General features: G+C 46.8%; 1 protein-coding gene across 5 annotated transcripts in view; it reads left to right on the top strand.

Moving 5' to 3' along the window:
* Positions 1–14613, top strand: part of PLEKHM3 (pleckstrin homology domain containing M3) — a 120824-nt gene that overhangs the window by 399 nt on the left and 105812 nt on the right. The window contains exons 2-4 of one of the 5 annotated variants that reach the window (XM_027798772.2): positions 538–798; positions 2504–2622; positions 4926–5107. The gene's annotated coding sequence lies outside the window, so the exon portion shown is untranslated. Of the gene's footprint in view, positions 1–537; positions 799–2503; positions 2623–4925; positions 5108–5568; positions 5822–6230; positions 6386–14613 lie in introns of those variants that run through there. The other 4 variants (XM_027798770.2, XM_055719412.1, XR_008733701.1 and 1 more) reach the window with 4 other exon arrangements.

Consider the following 14613-nt stretch of genomic DNA (forward strand, 5'->3'; position numbering starts at 1 on the left):
AGTGAGGAGTTCCCACATATCTTTCTTCCTCTGTTTGGGATAAAACTTTAGCACCAGGATATTTGCTTAAGTAGAGAGGGTTGGGTGGGTGCCTGTACAGAGAAGTTTGTCATTCCATACTTCAGCTGAATAAAGCCATTTCTTATAACAAAAGAGGCAGCACTGACATTGGGTGGCTACTAGTGCAGTTTCTGAAACTGGTGACATGCACGTGCACAGGTACACAGGCACACAGGTGCTGCTTTGTCTCTGCAGTCCGTGGTCTGGCTGTACCATACAACCATCCATTGGGGTGCTTCATTTGAAGGTTAGGTAGAATAGCACAATGTCCAGGGATTGGCATCAGTAAAAGATCTGCACAAACTCGAGGAAATAATTTCCTTTTCTTGTTCTTCAGTTTCCTCATTGGCTAGAAATGAGTCGAGCAGTTCTCGGCCTTGTACCCACACCACCTTGTACTCTGTAGTTGAAAAAGGCTATATTATTCATATAGGCATGCATCGTTACAGTTCACTGTTTGAATGCTGGCTTTTGCAGAGACCTCTTGAGACATCTTGTCTACATTTCACTGTTTAAGTGACCAGCGTGCATCTGACCCTGTACTATTGCAAACTGCCTCAGAAGCTGGCCCCGTACAACTGGTGTTTGAAGGTGGGGACAGTCTAGGAGCCCCTCAGAAGGATTCTAAAATGGTCCTGACAGCGGCTTTGAAGGATCTCAGGATGGAGGTTCATGCTGGCTTTTGTGTCACGCCATCTCTCCATCACCAGAAAAGCACCCACAGCCAGAAGGTAGGAGGTATGGCCCCATGCTAGATCCCAGCCTGCCTCCTTCAGCGGTGTGGGGAGGGGAGGCTGCTCCCGTCCTGCCTTCCCAGCAGCATCTCCCAATCACAGCTGCTGGATAACGGACAGCAGCCCCAGGTTTTGCTGCGAGAACTTAATCTGCACTGTCGTCCCTCATTACTGCCACTCAGTGCCGTTGTGTCCAGCCATGAAGGGTCACAAGATGACATGAGAGAGGTCGGGCAGGGGGTGCCTGGCAAGCACCGGGAAATATGGAAAGGCTTGAAAGAGAACAGCGACCCAAACGATGCTCCCAGCGGCTCGGTGGGGATGGGGCTGAAAGCGGCTGGGTTCGCACCAAGTTTTCCCGAAGGTCACTCTGCAATATGGTAACTCCCAGCTCGGCTGTCAGTGCCCATAAAGGCAGCTCTCCTCACAGTGCGGGGGTGGGGAAGGGAAGGAGGTTTGTTTAGAAGCATTAGTGTGCCCCTCCCCCGGCCCCATTAGTGGCCCTTATTAAACCAACACAGACAAAGAGCAAAGATGCCCTCGTTAATGGAGAGTCTGCGATAATTACTCTGCTCTGCCGCTTCTTTTGGGGCCTGAATGGCCTTTGAATAATGTTTCTCTTGCTGTGGTTGCAGACAATACCCTCGCAGACTGCTTTAAGCGGTGCCAATCCCATTAGCAGAAGAATAGCAGAGCTTTGTGGTTGTGTGAGTGTGTGTGTGCTCACGGGGAGGACTGCGGGTTGGCAGTGGGAACTGGGCTACGCTGCCCACTGCTTTCGCTCGCCTCTCTTGCCCTCCACGGCCCAAGGAAGCAAAGCAGGGAAGTACTGGGTGGAACTCCATCTCAAAAACAATCCCTGTTTAAGTAACGCCTGAGCCAGGGGGCTTGCGGGAGCCGTGTTGCGGCTCGATGCAGGAGCACAGAGACGGCACATCTGCTCACCAAAGGGGAAGAAGGGAAGAGCTGGGAGGCAGAAGCCCCTCAGGACTGAAAAAGAGGAGTGCCCCAGCCTTTCCCCATGTTCCCTGGCACGGCTCTCCCCTCACACCCACACAAGACACCAAAAGGGGATGGAGGCCCAAGGGGCTCCAAAAACAGAATCCAGCTGTGCTGCTTCTTTACAGAGAAAATGAGGTGACAGGCATCCCTCTGCATCCAGTTGATTACAGAGCATGGAAATGGCTATACTGCCCAATTTCGGGAGGGTTAATTTTGTACTGCACACCCCAAGCAGGAAGCTAATTAGTGTGTTTAATAGGTAGCTATCAGCCAAACTTGGAGGAGTTGGAATAACTCTACCTGAGCCTTTCTCTTTGATCTCCCCTTCTGCATGATAAGTGAAAATAGTGTATAGCCGGGCTGGCTGCAGTGTTTAATTTAATCATCTGATGATACTTATTTTCACAAACATGAACTCAAGGAACAATTATCGGAAAGGCTTCATCTTGTGCTGAACATGCCAGCTAACGGCCTTTCTGTGAGGTAATAGCTTCTATGTAGGGAGTCAGTAATTAAAACGTGTGAAAAAAGGCCCCTTCTTCAGAGGCAGCCGGGAAAAACAGTGGGTCTAATGCTCAGCTGGTGAGAACTGGCAAGTCTGTCAATGGCCACAATAAATGAGCATTGCTCCTTCCAGCAAAGAATGTGCCCAGAGGGTTCTTGAGAGTTTCCTATTTTGAGAAAGATGTTTGAATTCTTGTCAACAGGAGCCAAACTCAGGAATACGTGGTACAATGATCTGGTCTTTGAAAGATGATTCGGCAGGACTCATGGGAGATGTTCAGATCTAAAGGAGTGCACTCGGCCCTGCAAACTCTCCCACAAGGTGAGCAGCTAAATTAGGTTTCTAGTGTTAACAGATAGAACCATTTTCTCCCTCTTTCAGTGTTAACTCTCTAGACTTCCAGAACCATGTTCAAAAAGCTAAGAAAAAGGTGACATTTGAGACATTCCAAGTAGAAGGAAGATGACTTCCTTTATGTCTTCGTCATGTGGACATATAGGGTTCAATTTGTTTAATGGTATAGTTAACCACCAGATGGCTCTATGCACTCTGTTCAGTTTTGGGCCATATGTTGATGGTTGACAAGCAAGGGGGACAAAGCTGGAAGTCAAGCTGTGCGGAAAGTTCTGTTGAATAGCCACCATCATATCTTTAATCACTATATCATGCTTGAAACAGCTTGTGATTTCATGTTGGAGGATGGTGATATGCTTAAAGAATGAAAATTGCAAAATCTGGAACTTGTATTCTTAGATAGATACAGTAATAAAAATTTCCAAAGTTCAGATTTCTTCAGAATTAGAGTGTGTTATCCTGCAGCTTTGAAGGATGATGTTGGTCATTTGTTCTTTTCCACTGGCACACAGGCGGCAGGAAGAGAAGTCTCTACCAAACTAGAGGAAGAAAATGTCAAGTCACCTGTTCTCATATTGAGTTGTTTTAAGCTATGGTAGAGGGATATGTGATGAATCACAGGTACAAAAATGTGATTTAGAAAGGGGGATGGAATCTCTTCCTTCTGTCAGTAAATGGTAACAGTTGTTCATTAAGTGCTTCTCAGACAGAATAGAAAATTAGAAACTTGAATGCAAACTGTTCCCTAGCAGCCAAGCATAAGAAAGATGCGCATTAATTGCATTTTGCCTATGAAATGGAAAGTGTTACCCATCCCAGTACTTTTGCAAATGGTTTCCAGCGGGTAAGAACAGAGTGAGGAATATCTAGAGCTGGGAAAAGTGCTCTTTAGAGGGCTGGGAAGGACAAAATTAAGAGACCATCATCAGCCTCTTTCACTATGTGTTCCCCCCCTTTCCTGGGGGAACACGGTGTTTCCTGCAGACCTCCACAGTGCACAAGGCAATGCTGTGAGGATGCAGGGGGCCCCTTGGTGCTTGGTGGCCCCAGGGAAGCATCTGGCAGGACATGGAGCGCTGGCAGGAGGTGCCTTTCCTCTCTCTTGCACAGCTAAGTGCTGGGAATTGCACAATGCAAACTGTTGTAATACTTGGATGTGTTTGGCAAATGAGGTCTCAAGTAACCCCATGGAACACGGTGAGTCTGTAGGAAAGAGAAGGGTGCAGGAATAGTGCCTGACTGCACTGAATGCCTGGGACTGGACTTGGCTGCTAAGACAACTGGGATTGTTTTGGGTTCATGGCACATGGTTACTGTCCTTTCAGACTTACGGCTGCCAAGTGTCTCTGGGAGGCTGTTTTTGAGCAGAAGGGTGAGCGTTCTTGAACAAGGCTCTTCTCTTCTGTCCCCTAAAATGAAATGACATCTATGCCCTCCTGCAGCCTGAAATCACTTTTCCACTACAGGTGGAAAATTATATATGAGCCACTTCCCAGAAAATTATCAAAGTATGAGCGTAACATTAAACACAGGGAATTTCTCTTCAACACAGCAGTGAAATAAGAACCAGGAAAGGGAGGGATTTTTATACTTCTCTTTGAGCGCGGTGCACACTGCCTACCTGCTCTCCTTCCCTGACATTCCTGTTCCCACAGGGGATAGACTGGTGTGCCCAGTGCCTCCCGCATGAGTGTCTTGGGCCTGGAAGGGGAACTCGTAATTCATAGTTGGCAGAGAGGCAAAGTTCTGAAGCATCGTCAGACCCAGGAGTCCTAAAGAGCCTCTTCCCCTCTGAGGAGCCCAAGAGATAAATGTCTCAGTAGCATTTGAGAAAAGGCAGGATGACAATAAATAACATGGCAAGTGATGATACTGCCTTGTCCCTGTCCTTTGAGTGATTGCAGTGTGTACTTGTGTACTGTTGAATTAGAATAAAAACATCAATCTTTGACTCTTACCCAGTGAAGAAGCCGTTCATCTTTAGGAGGAGTGCTTGAAATGTATGGTGCTCCAGTAATATATAATTTGTAAAGGCCAAGATTACATAATTTTCAGTCAGATAAACTGTTATTTTTTTTGTGCCAAAGGCTCCGATTCATCCCTACTGTCACTGAAATGAGGTAACCCATACGAACACAACTTTGTCAGTCGTGCCAGTCGCATTTATATGTCGCCGTATATGCTAAGTGGTCGGTGTGTGAATATGAGAAGAAAAACTACAGATGGAAGCTAACCTAACACATGCCTTTTGTTGTGAATCCTTTTTACAGACCCAGTTCAGCGCCGCATTTTCGTGCCGTTACATCTCAGCACTGACCTTGCCGTGCTGCTTGGAGCAGCGCCGCTGGCTCCCCTGGGTTGCGGTCAGTGGAAGGCAGCGTGGCGCCCGCGTCGTGATGCACATGTGGTGCTGCGCGGAGCCTGGCTCTGTGTGCTTGACGTCAAAATTCAGGTGAGGGCGTGCTGGGTGGTGTGCCATGCTATCCATACCAATGAAAAAACTCATTTGTAATTGTCTTGTAACTTTTTGTTTTCTTTGGGTGACAGGTTGGGCTGGAGATGGTTTTGCTGCCCTGGGGGGATCTGAATTCACACGCTGCGCTGCTCCCTGCACTGCAGCCTTTGTGTCTCGCTAAGCGTGTTTGCACTTGGGATTGTTAAAAATCCATTTAGGATTTTGCATTTTCTGCCTCTCCTTAAGTCGGGTGTCAGCTCCCTGAGAATCTCGGTTGCTTTAGATGCGTGGAAAGGTGCAATTTTACCCCTTATGTGTGTGTAGGAAAACCCGAAGATTTTGCGATTATTTATTTATTTATTTATTTACGAGGAAGTAAGCAGCTGGTGGGTCACTGGGACGCGGAGCTGCTCTCCCACCGTCAGTAGCTGGCGCAAGGCCGGAGGGGCCCTGGCCGCCGCTACCGCCGCCCGGCCACCTCCGCCCGGGCCTCCCCCAGCGCCGGGGCTGCCGCCTGGGCGGGCGGCAGCGGCGGCAGGAACCTTGGTGCCGCGGAGCCGTTTCCCGCGGCGGCCGGGACGGCTTTGCGGCAGGACGCGGCCCCGCCGCCCGGCAGCGAGGAGGGGCCGCGCCGCGCCGTGCCGTGCCCGCGGCTCCGCTCCGCGCCGGGCCTCCTGGGAGCACCGGCAGAGCGCGGCCCCGGGGCGGCAGGTAAATACTCCCTTTGGGCTGGGGTCGGTGCGCGGCTTGCAGGGTCTGCGAGGTCCCCCGGCTCCCCCGGGGCGGGCCGCCGGGCCGGGCTGGCCGCAGCCCTCACCGCGCTGCCCACCCGCCGAGCGGGTGTGCGGGCTGCGGCGCGGCCCGGGCGCGGCCCTGGCCCTGTTTGCATTTATAGCACGGACACGTCTGTGGTCATGTGCCCGTCTGGAAAGACACGTTCCCGTGCGCAGGGAAGGGCCCTGCGCTTTGGTTCGCTGCCGCTCACCACCTCGGCGGGAATGGGGGCTGCTCCCCGCCGGTAGAGTCAAACTCCAGCATGTGTAGGCACAGCGTGCAGGCATGCCTCTCTGCTGTAATAGCTCCGAGCATGACATAATGCCGTGGTCTTCTTACATTGCAGTGAAATCGCTGCTTTTACAGAAGCAAGCACCCAAACCCAGCCAGTGGAATTAGATCATCTGGAGTCAGATAGGCCCGACAGGACAGTATCTGTATGTGGGCCGTGTGTGCTAGGTGGAGTATCAGCAGAGATGCTAGAGTCGCCGGCACTGCAAGGTAAGGGAAGGGGAAGAAGCTCGAGATTAGGTTTGTGTAAGGAATCATGACTTGCGCCTGAGCTGTTCTCTGTTCTGCAAATATGCACTTACGGCCCCAATCCTGCAAAGACGTACAGACAAATCTAATGTAGGCACTGTGTAGTCCCGCTAAGGGACTACAAAAAGGCACAGTATATTAGAATAAAAGCATCTGAATCTTAGTAGGACCAATGCTCATAGATTGAAGCAACAGTAGTTTTCATCTCACAACTTTCAAGGCTGATTTATCCAAAATGAGTGAATTAAATTTGGGATTAAAAAACCTCCAGAAGTCTAAAATATGAAATGGGGCAGTACGTAGTGGAACAAAGGATCTTAGTAGTCTACAGTAGCTAGATACATCATTCCTGCAGAACTTTATCAGAGTGAAGTCACAGTATGTATTAACATTTTTCATCAGGTGTTTTGAGGTTTCTGCTGAGCCTCTGCTAACCTCTTCTGTAATGAAGTTATTGTTCAGTTTAGAAAATAGCATTTGTGCTGAGTAATCACACAACTCTAGCGGTACATGTGGTTACAACCAGCCTGTGGGGTTAGCTGCTGTGGCAGGGCTGCCAGGACCTGAGGGTTTGGGTTGCTGTGGTAGTTTGTAGAACTTCAGCATTATTTGGATCACTGCTTCCTTTCCTTTCCCTGCCCCTCTTTCCCCAATTAATTTAATGCGCCAAACCACTGTGGTCCTGGCTGTTTGAAAGACAGGAGGAGGGCTTAGTTTGAGGTTTGAAATGAATTTGTTGTTAAACACTGTATTTCCATCAATGTCAGCGTTCAACCACTAATAGTTATGGGGAACCCAGGTCTCACTGCAGAAAGGCTTGTGCTGTCCCAGCTGAGCTCTTTGAGTACCACGGTTAGAGATGAGTTGGCTGCAGTCACAGATCAGGGCTACTCATAGCTGTGTGCTGGGCAGATTTGGATGTTGAGTATATTTTCTTATGGCCACACCATGATGTCAGGGAAGAAATGTCTCACATGTTCTTGTGGGAGATGCTGTGTTTCTTACCCTCCTTCTGGTCTCTGGGGCAATTATTAAATTGCTGTTTATATTAGCTAGTGCTTCATCTAGAAAGGTCCAAAAGTATCTTCTGAGTCCTAGTTATAAGGAGATAAATGTTGACTTCTGGCAGCCCCCGGTCTGTATGTCCTTCATTTCTTAAATGCAGCCACCTCAGGGTGCAGCAGGACGTGGCTGCACACAACAGCTGAAAGCTCAGCAGCCTGATTTTCAACAGTCTCTGTAAATGGGTCCTGGAGGAGCAACATTCTCAAGAACAAAATGTGCCTTTTATTTCTGTTCGGAATGCATAGGGACAAACTGAAAATACTTTAATTTCTGATCTCTTTATTTCTAAAAAAAAAAAAAAAAAAAAAAGTTAAAGTTTTTAGGGGCTGTCTGTCTTTTCCCTTCAGTGTAGTTCTAGAAAGTGTGGAGTAGGGACATACTTACAAAATTTCAGTTTGCATTAGCCAGAAATGTTTATTTTTTGAAAAAAAAAAAAAATTTCACCTGGCATATACAAAGTTCCCCCACATCCTAGCAGGAGACAAGCTGGTACATCATGACAGATACAATTAGAAATATTAGACTGAGCCATGTTGGTTGTTGTTTCTTGAGTGTCCAGTTCAGTCGTGTTTCCTTTTGTACTGGAGGTTTGTATCACCCGTCTTGGATACTCTGTTACCTGGCAGTCTCTGTACTACTTGTGTTGAACTTGGGAGGTAACCGGCTGTTTTGTGTTGTGTGTCTGCCTTGCAGAGCGGGGAGGAGTTCTTGTAGTCACGGGAAACATGGAAAATGCAGCTTGTAGAACTTCACACAAATCTGTAGACACAAAGCAAATGAACCCAAGGATAGAGATAATTCACTCGTGTTGTTATTTGAGGCTACAGGTATGTTTAAGACAATGCGTTCGTGCCTCAGGCCAAACCACTGCAACGCTTCATTCTGTTTGTCCATGTGGACTTACTGCCTGAAGTGGGTTTGAAGTGTTTGCATCCAGAGGATCTACAGGCGCGGTGCTAGACCTCAGGAGAGCCTCTGTTCCCCTCTGCCTGATACCCTGCCTTGTAAGGTCAGCCAGCCAACAGGGAGCACGCTCAAGGGGGTAGCCAGATTTTCGTCTCGTATAACGTACAAAGGTGCCCACATGCTGACGGGTTTGGCTGGCCTGCAGCCTGCACAGTGTGTCACCATCACCTAACTCCCCTCCAGTCAGTCTGCTTTGCTTTCTGTTCATTTCCTTGCCAAGGGTCGAGTCCCAGTCCAGATACTGAGTTTTCAAATGGTTACTCACCCACGGGAAGTGATACAGCCCATGGTTACTCGGTGGTGCTCCTCAGCCAGGAGGGATGTGTGTCAGATGGCTGCAAGGCAAAGGAGTCAGTGATAAAGATCTTGGGAGAGCTGTGTGGCAGTCAGTCTCCAGAAGAGAAAAGCTTTCTGTGGTCCATCTTCCTCTGCTGGGTCCTCCTCACCCTCTGGACTCACTTTGTTCTGGCGCAGCAGGCTGTTGTGTGCTTTCCAGCTTAGAGTTTCTTACATTTTAATTACTGTTTTCAAAGTGCAGTTAAAATTAAAGGTAACATAGTCTATAAGCACTGTTTATTATTCATTACTGTGTGCTCATCACTGGATGAGGTGTTCTTTAGCTGTGGTGTGTTAGTTGCCCACATAGGGAGGATGCCTGGGGAGCCTCCTTGTTAAAGGCACTGGGTCAGATCAGAAGCTGGGGGAAACATGTGCTTCACAGAGTGAGACTCATGTATCTTTGCTAAGGGTCTGCTTCCCCTCACAGAATATGGTGTTCTTCTACCTCCCTGGTTTCACCTCTTTCTTCATTTCATCTTTTCTCAGTTGGTTGTTTTGTTTTCTGTAGCGTGAAAGGTCACTGCTGGCTTTTAGTTTGACTATGATTGCAGGTTAATTGTACCAAGTTAATTGCAGCTGTTCCTGCTCTTTGCCTCTCCCTGGGTCTAGCAGACAGGATGTGGGAGCTCTTCTTCACTAATAAATGTTGGTGGTTGATTTCATCCTTAAGGGCAATGAGACTGTAGCAAACAGGTGGGCTTACAACATGAAAATGGTTATGCTTACATTCAGTTATCCTCTCTAGCACCTGGCCCTATAGCCAAGCATTCCTGATGAGAAAGCTTCTTTCTTCAGTTTTTGTGAGCTTTTCCTGAATATTGTCAGTGGTTTTGTGCAGGAACATTAAACAGAAGGTATTCATGTGAGACACTTTAAAACTAGTATTTTCTGAAAATTTGAAGCAATTAATTTCTCAGTTGTGTGGGGGGGGAAGAGGCTTTTGAAGAGGGGCTTTAACAATGTGATCTAAAGATAATTATTCATGCCATGCTGAACCAACCATGGACTCACATGGCAGCCTTTTTGAAATGGTGATTCCCTGTTCCATATTAAATGTTTCTTGTAGTTTTATCTTCTTTCAAGGCACAGTAAATTTCATCCAGACATTTAAATGATGGATGTGACAACCTTGTGTGCTGTGTTGCTCACTTGGTGTACACAACAGTAGGTCACCTGGAGTTTTGGAATCACTTGGGGAGAGGGCTTGCCTTGTGCTGAGGGAACAAAATACAGCCAGGATACAAGAAAATGGGATAGTTTGTACGGGGACAGTGTGCCAGCTGATGCTTGCTCCCTGGAATTGTCCTTATGAAATTCCTAGTTATCAGTTGCCTCTCCAAATTGAGTATGAGAGGCAAGCAGGAGCGTAGCTTTCAATTGCTGCTCAAAGAACTGGCCAGTGTATGTGTGGAATTCATAACTGCTAGGAGTGTGTTTTGAACCAGGACTGGTTACATATGGATGGCATGCAGCATGATGGATCTGACCGGGGACAGTGTATGCTGAGGCTTCAACCACAGCAGCTGTAATACTGTGCTTCCTGTACAATGAAGGGAGAGAGGGCTTCTGGCTGGGGAGAGAACTAGATGCCATCATGCTTTGAAAAAGCTTCTGGTTAGAACAAGATGGAGAATGTTTGCTGAGTAGGTCTTGCTGTACTGTAAATAAATAAAGCAGCATCTGCCATCTAGTTGCAGCAAGGTGATGCTGGAAAGAGGGCACTCCACAATACCTTAAGGGCCTTGTGCTGCCACTGCCAGTTCTTCAACTACTTCTGCAAGTGTTCTGCATCAGTGATGTATAGAAGTGCATAGGCAGTGGTAAAAGGCTTTGTGTGTGACAGTCAGCCATCTGTGCATCCTCATTCTTTCTTCTACCCATTCAGGTGTGCCCAGCTGATAAATATAGCTCAACTTCTTAACTAAGAGGTAACGCCGAAGTCTTCAGTTCCATAGCTTTTTTCTGGGATTCTGCGCAGCAGAGCCTGGTTTTCAGGGACTGTCACTGACCTAAGTGTGTCCCATTTAGGTTCTGGGCAATACCTGGCTGACGTGACCGATAAAGCTAGTCAGAAATCCTTGTAGCAGCAAAACCCGTAGGCTGTGATTTTTCAGAGTACCACTGGAAGACATTCAGGTCATAGGCTGAGGTTGCTCAGGCTGACAGGCGAAAAAACTCATTAGGTACTAGCTGCTCCAGCCTCAGTGGGTTGTGCTCAAAGAGGGTATACATCGATCTTTTCTTATGACCTGTTGTTCAGACCAGGCTTGTCACAGCCCATAAACTGCACTGTAGTGGTCCGGGCCTGCAACACAACAGAAATAAAGGTCCCTGAGGCTGCTTGAATTTTTTCTGCTACCAATTTGTTGCCCAATTGAAAGAACATCCCTTTCTATTTTCTTTGTTGGCATTGGAGTTTCAGCCCACAGTTGCAATGCAGCATGAGATAAGGAGAGCTGGTTCCCACAGCAGGTTCCAGAGTGCTGAGAAGGGGATAAGGCAAGCTCTCCAGTAGCTGAGGCACCCTTGTCCTCTATTTGCATACAGGTAACTTGTAAAACTCCTCTTCTGCTCTTGAGATAAAATTCTCAGAAGCACCCAAATCTTTGCCAGGAATTTGAGCCTAAGAGTCGTTAGGAATCGGTGAGACTTGGAGGACTTTTAACATTATTATCTGCCTTTTGCTATCTTTTGCTGGCCAAGAGCTCTGATTTATGCATTTCCTCCAGAACACATTGCCTGTGAACGTCATTGGTTGTTCCTTTCTAATTTTCTCTCCAAATACAAGAGAAAAGAGGGATTTCCTATTTATCTGTTGTTTATCACTCATTGTTTTATACATCTCTGTTACCCGCGTACTGAAGAGGAGGTCCTGTGAGCACCAAAACCAACAAGATTGCTTATCAAGTTGTGTGATGCCTCCTATTCCACCTTCCTGCTTTCCTCCTCTGCATTCTAGCGTTTTCATATCCATCTCACACTAACCACTTGTGCTGTGGCTAATTTGGAGAGACCCATGTGGTGACACTGACCTCCATAAGGGATCAAGTTTTGCCTGCTTCCCCCTTAGCAGGAAGGTGAGTTTGGGCCTGTTTCCTGTGCATTGATGAACAACAGTTCAAGAACTGCATCTTTAAGGATACTACTGCTTTGTCACATCTAGTTGAACTTACCCATGCAGCTTGAAAGAGAGAGAAGGAGAATAAATGGCAGATAGGCAGGATGGTGGCACAAACCCTGTTTCCTTAGGAAACTAGACTGAAAGGTGCTTCTTTTATATATACTTTCTGTATGGATTGGTGAGCTAAATGGATCTCTTCAGTCACTGGTTCCTAAACTCATGCTGGCTCTAGCTTTCTCTCCTGCCTGAGCTAGAATAACAGTCCTGAACATAGTGTGTAATCTGGGGGTATGCAGTGAGTGCCTGTAGTGGTGGTGTGAATCACCTGCAAGATTGCTTCCTACCCTTGCCTTTTCTGTGCATTTTAATTTTTGCTATGCAATGCCTGGGTATTTTCCTTGTCCCGTGGGGATCCAGAAAAGAACATCAGGAAGTTAAATGATCTCTTCCAGTGTACATGCTTTGGCATTTGTCATCCATGATTTTTCTTTGCTGTCAGACTGTGCTGAAACCTAGGTTAAGTCCCTGTGGCTTCTCTAACGGAAGTAATCTTGACTAATGACTAAACTGAACTTCTGTGATTCATGTGGTGCAGGCAGCAATCCTTGCTGTTTACCTCAGCCATGTGGGTAATATGGCCACTATAAACTCACGATAGTAAAGACTTTACTCATGTTGTAAGTGCACATTAATTACCTGACCGCTGCATGTTCATGGACGAAAGCTGTATCTGCACTAGGCAGACATACAGAAAAAGCATGTTTCTCAGCTGCTGCAATCCCTGTGCCCAGCAGTTTTTGCAAAATACAGTACACCATGTTCCTTCACCTTTTTTTCAGTAAGACTAGTTCCCAGGGGCCTGAATGAGTTGTTAGGTTTGTACTTCCCATAACAAATCCCTGCTTACAGTTGCGTATAGCTTTGGCAGTCTTTAATAGTTTGGGCTGATGCTTCTCTCTTCCTCTCCTATTCACTGCCTTAGACTGACTGTCTTTGGAAAATTTCAGGTGTTTCCAAGAAACAATGCATAAGATAATATATTTTATAGTAGTTTAAAAGGAGTTCATCCTATCCTGTTGTTTGCCTTTTTTTCCCCCTTCATGTGAAGCAAGTGATTTCCGCTCGTTTCCTTCCTGGAGGCGATTCTGATGGAGCTGTTTACTGCCATATCAAAGTTTGCTTTCATTTGGCACCAGATTAGTGCAGAAGTCTGAATTAAATTTTTGTTGAGTGCCACTGTCAGAAAATGCCAAATTGTGTTTATGGAGGATATATGATCACAGAATCCCAGTGCTAGTGGGAATTACTGGCACAATTCTTTCTTTGATCCGGGGAGGTTCTTGGCGGTATAGGAAGGGATGAGCCTGCCACCACTGAGGTCACATTTCACATCTTTATTGGGCAGGAAAAACAGAATAGTTTGGAAGGTATGAGTGCTGCAATTTGTGAGCTGTGTGATGCAGGGGCCTGTCATCTTCTCATGACCTTGTGATTCAGCATCTTACTGGATGCGAGGTCAGTTTGTAGTTCGGCATCACCACACTTGGCTGCAAGACACTGCATAGCTCCTGTCTCACAGAATCCAGAGAAACATGCGGCCACATGAAGCTTCCAGCATTTAAAAATGAACCTGTTAAATGTAAGTGCCAATTTTTTCCCCCTTGCTTTCCACCTTTCCTAATGATTTAAAGTAAAGAACAGAGCAACATTGCATCTACTACCACTGAAACGCTTCAGTGGAATGTCACAAGCCCTTCTGGAGCGATTGCTGCTCCAGTCCCTTGAGTGGGAGCAAGGCTGTATTCTTTGCCAACCCCTGTGAGGCAGCATCTTTGAGTGGGCCAGCCTGTAGCTTTCACTGTTGGTGTATGATTATGTTAGTGCTGATTTTGTTCAAATGAATGCCTGTTGCAGTTTTGCAACTTCAAAATATCATTCTTGCTTTAAAGACATGTCATAGCAGGATGTAGACTAAGTGGATGGGTTGCACCACATCATATCGCTTAGCCTGTTCCTGGAGCTCCCAAGCTCTAGGGTACCAGTGAGCAGAACGTTGTTCTGGGGTTGCTGACAGGAATGAGCTTCAAGAGTGAACTCTGTGCTGCATTAAGCTGACAATGCAGATGTGCCCAGGATGTCTTTATTTCCCACTGCTGTCAACTGACACAGTTGCACAGCTTTGCCGAGGGTCTGTTCCCATACCATTCCAATTCGAAACCACTGCAGATATGTTTTCCTGAGCCCTCTGGTTGTGGTTCTGGCTCTGCCTTCAATGTCTTACTCTACATTTACTTGTTGAAAATGATCTTAGTCCTGGTTCACCATGAGGCTACTGAAGTGAATCCTTGAAGTGAGATATGGGGAAGAAGTTCTCCGTGTAAAGGCTCAAAGTTTCCAGGGTTATTGAAAGTTATTTACTTGGAGTGCGTTTGCAGAAATCATGGTCTGAACTGCTGATGTCAAACACAACTGTGTCGTGGCTGTCCAAAACTGAAGCAGGGATGGGAAGAAGCCAGCATGTCATTACAGAGGGAATTGGTTTGTGCTACAGGATTCTGTGCCCCCTTCTTGACGGGCTGCTGGCCTCCTTACTCCTTGCTATAGGAAAAGAATGCTCATTAAACAACTTTGCTAATAGAAGTTAGGCAAATAGACTGTCCTGGATTGAAAAAAAACCCCCTTAAATAGAAGTATTATC

The sequence above is a fragment of the Falco cherrug genome, chromosome 8 (assembly GCF_023634085.1).
Source record: "Falco cherrug isolate bFalChe1 chromosome 8, bFalChe1.pri, whole genome shotgun sequence".
Taxonomy (NCBI): domain Eukaryota; kingdom Metazoa; phylum Chordata; class Aves; order Falconiformes; family Falconidae; genus Falco; species Falco cherrug.